This window comes from Myotis davidii, unplaced genomic scaffold, assembly GCF_000327345.1.
Source record: "Myotis davidii unplaced genomic scaffold, ASM32734v1 scaffold1891, whole genome shotgun sequence".
NCBI classification, from domain to species: Eukaryota; Metazoa; Chordata; class Mammalia; order Chiroptera; family Vespertilionidae; genus Myotis; species Myotis davidii.
In genome coordinates this window covers 50,274-54,360 of record NW_006282606.1, presented here as the reverse complement: position 1 = coordinate 54,360, position 4,087 = coordinate 50,274, and the positions used below count along the sequence as shown (strand labels likewise).

The 4,087-nt window shown below is 46.5% G+C and overlaps 1 protein-coding gene across 2 annotated transcripts in view; it reads right to left on the bottom strand.

The window, feature by feature from the left end:
• The window catches only part of NUCB2 (nucleobindin 2), a 26,652-nt gene that overhangs the window by 12,326 nt on the left and 10,239 nt on the right, over positions 1 to 4,087 (bottom strand). The window lies entirely within an intron of this gene.

The window sequence follows — 4,087 nt, the reverse complement described above, 5'->3', positions numbered from 1 at the left end:
TAGTTTGATTCCTTTGATTACTTATTTCATAAATAAGTAATCAGATACATGTTCCAAGATTTAAGGAACAAAATAGCTAGTGGTTTACTTTCTCTTATTTATAAGTGCACTTGCAGTCACAAACTGCAAGTCTAACTGGCAATCAGGCAAACCAAACGGACTGAGTCAATGGGACCTGCTGAAGACGGTAAGGAAAAGAAACCCCACAAGGGAGACCAAGAAAGAATGTTCACAGAGGAAGGAGAGCTAGGAAAATATATGGTTTACTTTCTCTTATTTATAAGTGCACTTGGAGTCACAAACTACAAATCTAACCGGCAATCAGGCAAACCCTTTAGGACTGAGTCAATGGGACCTGCTGAAGACGGTAAGGAAAAGAAACCCCACAAGGGAGACCAAGAAAGAATGTTCACAGAGGAAGGAGAGCTAGGAAAATATACGGTGTAGAAGCAAAAAATAGCAGTATATTTCAAGGAGAGAACGGTCATTATTACTAGATAAAACAATAGTTCTCAAAGCGTGGCCCCCTAGTGGAAGCATCTGCACCACCCAGGAACTTTAGAAATACAGGCCCTAGACTTACTGAATCGGGAAGTCTGGAGGTGGAGCCCTAACTCTGTGTTTGAACCAGCCCTGAAATAAAGAAAGAAGTCAGAGTTCAGAGCAAGGTGGCAATGAAGTAGATGGAAGTTACATTGACCTCCTCCCTAGACCATATCAATAACAGAGTTGCAACTAAAGTTGGAACAATCAACCTGAATAACCATCTAAAGACTAACTGAACAGTCTTTTTATAATATTCCCAAGGTTTTTATTTTCTTTATTCTTTCTCTTCCTTTATGAACAGAAGTCTTATAACTCAGGATATACAGAGGAACCCACATGGAGACTGGTAGGAAGATCAGAGATGTGAAAAGGGCTGGCTCCACACCCACATGAGGGTGGGGGTGGGGAGTAAGAATCCAGAGGGACGCCCTAGCCAGGTTGGGTCAGTGAATAGAGCAACAGCCTGCAGACTGAAGGGTCCTGGGTTCGATTCTGGTCAAGCGAACATGCCTGGGTTGGGGGCTCAATCCCTAGTGGGGTTGTGCAGGAGGCAGCTGATCAATGATTCTCTCTCATCATTGATATTTCTCTCTCTCCCCCTCTCTCTTCCTCTCTAAAACCAATAAAAACCTATTATATATTTTAAAAAAGAGTCCAGAGGGATATCTCAGCTGAAGAGGTCCCCTGGAAGAGCAAGGGGCCTCAGCCCCACACCAGGCTCCCTAACCCATAGCACCAGAGCCAAGAATCTGAGCCCACACAGTATCTGGCTGTGACAACCAGTGGGGCTTCCACCCACACTGGTGAGAAGGGAGATTGGTCTTTTAAAGAGCCAGTGCACAAAACCTCACTCGCAGCATTCACATTGGGCTCTAGTGGAGGATCAGCATTCTGGAGAGGACAGGAGTCATACTAGAAGAGATTGAATGGCATGGCTGTGAGCAGAGGGCTGGAGAGACAGCGGCAAATGTCCCTGTGCTAGGTCCCTCTCCCACACCATCCACAGACGCCATCATTCCTAGGCCAAGCATTCCCCTCCATAAGGCATCAGCCTGGGAGTGGCAATAGCCCCTATCTGTCGACCCCTAGAGGTGCTGCCCTGCCAGGATCGCTTCTGGTAGAGAGGTCTGTCCTGCCCTCCAGCCTGGACCCCTTGTGCAGAATTTATTGACGAGCTCTTGAGGAAGCTCAGGCAAACTTGAGGAGTGCCAGAGTCATGCAGAATGAGACTGAGTTGTGTTGCTGTCAAGCAAAGGCCATTTTTTTTCCTGAGCACCCGAGTGGCACCAATGTTCTAGGGTTAGGCTTGCCCCTACCTCTCATGACATCAGCCTGGAGTGGCACTAGCGCCTCCCTGCCAACTCCTGCAAGCCCTGCCCTGCCAGTCTGTCACAGTCTCCAACCTGGGCCCATGGTGCAGACTTTCTTAGAGGGCTGTGGAGATCTGGAGAGACTCAGGGGGTGGCAGACACAAAGGGAGAGACTGAGTTGTGTGGTTCTAGGGCAAGGGCCATTTCTCTCTCACACACAAGACTAGCACCACTGTTCCTGTGCAGAGCCATCCCTCCACACAGCCAGATCTTGTTCTGTTTTAGCCTGATGAACTCTGATGGCCTTACCCTAGCAAAGCCCTGAGACCCCGCCCCACCATAAAGGCACAGAGGCCCCAGGCAGGTGGCAACTGGCTTTGGTGTACCCTGAGACTTTTGCTGAATGGCCTCAGGCCCAGCATTGGCACTGAGTTTGAATCTGTATCAACCTGGTGACGCACTGAGAACCTATCTCGCACAACTTGCCTATGGTCAGTGACTGAGCTCAACAAGCAGCCAGCAGGTGGAGGCAGATCTCAGGTTAACTTGGGACTTTGGCTGACCTGCCCCTGGGCTCTGTACTGGTGGAAGCAAGACTTAGTATGCAGCTTGTCCCCTCCCATGCACATCCAGATCCAGCAGAGGCAGCCACAAACAGTGGATCACTCTGCGACTCCAAACAGGTGGCCCAGGGCCAGCCACAGGTAGCATCTGATATTGACCTGCACCAGAGTCCCTCACAAGAGGCTCCGGAACCAACACACCCAGTGACTGGCTTCAGACCACACCAATTAGCTCCACAAGCAGCACACCCAAAGGGAGATCTTGGCAGGCACCAGACCCTGCTTGGATGAACTCCACTTCATGGTATCAGCCCCCACAAAGCAGTTCATAGACTATGGCCAGGGTCAGTCCCCATAGTCACCAACTTGAGGGTCAATGCCACCCTCAAATGGGCCAACAGCAATCAAGACTCAACTACAACAGGAGGGTTCACATAACCCACACAAGGGACATTCTTGGAGCACCTAACTCAGGTAGTCAGGGAAACTGCACTGCTGAGTCAAGGGACATTCTTGGAGCACCTAACTCAGGTAGCACCCACAGGACACCTTCTACATAAGGCCAACCTACCACGACTGGAAAATATAGAAGATCTACCAAATACACAGAAACAAATACAGAGAGGCTACCAAAATGAGGAGACAAGAAACATGTCCCAAATGAAAGAACACGAGAAATCCCTAGAAAAAGAGCTAAATAAAATGGAATCTACCAGATACTGAGTGCAAAACAATGGTTATAAGAAAGTTCAAGGAACTTAGGGTAAGAATAGATGAACTCAGTGAGAACTTAAACAAAGGGATAGTAGCATAAAAAGGACATAGATACAGACAACAGACTGATGAATGCCAGAGGGGAGGAGTGCTGAGGGGTGAAAAAAGGTGATGGGATTAAGAAGTACTAATTGATAGTTACAAAATAGGCATGGGGAAGTAAGATAAAGCATAGAAAATATAGTTAAAAATATTGTAATAACTATGTATGGGGGCCAGGTGGGCACTGGAATTTTTGGAGGGAACACTTTATAACCTACTAGAGTCCTGGTGCACGAATTCATGCACAGGTGGGACAGAGACTAAAATAAGAAGGATGACCCAGAAGTGTTCCTTCTAACAAAGGTCTCTAATTCTGATTCTGGAAATGGATGAGGTATTTGTTTTAGAAAAGTTTTTAAAAATAAACAAAAATAGCATAAGCAAACAACATTATCTTGAGAGGTATAACTGAAAGTTTAATACTAAATCACTGGAAGTTTTTTTACTGCTGATTCTAAGATAAACCCAACTAAACTGATTCATCACCCTTCAAGGATGAGCTTTAAAAGAATCTCGCTGGTAAGTCTTGTACAACTCCCTTTCTTTATTATGAGCACTAAGGAGATGTTTGGAGCTATAATTATGTCTAATAGTATTCTTAAGACAGAGGCAAATAGTTAAATCTCCCCCCCCTTTTTTTTAATCCGCACCCGAGGACATTTTCCCATTGATTTTTTTAGAGAGAGAGGAAGAAAAGGGGAAAGACAGAAATATCAATGTGAGAGAAACACATTGATTGGTTGCCTTCTGCATGAGCCTCTACCAGGGCCTGGGTCAGGGAGAAGCCCACAACTGAGGTACACATCCTTGACCAGAATCAAACTCAGGACCTTTCAGTCTGCAGGCTGACAC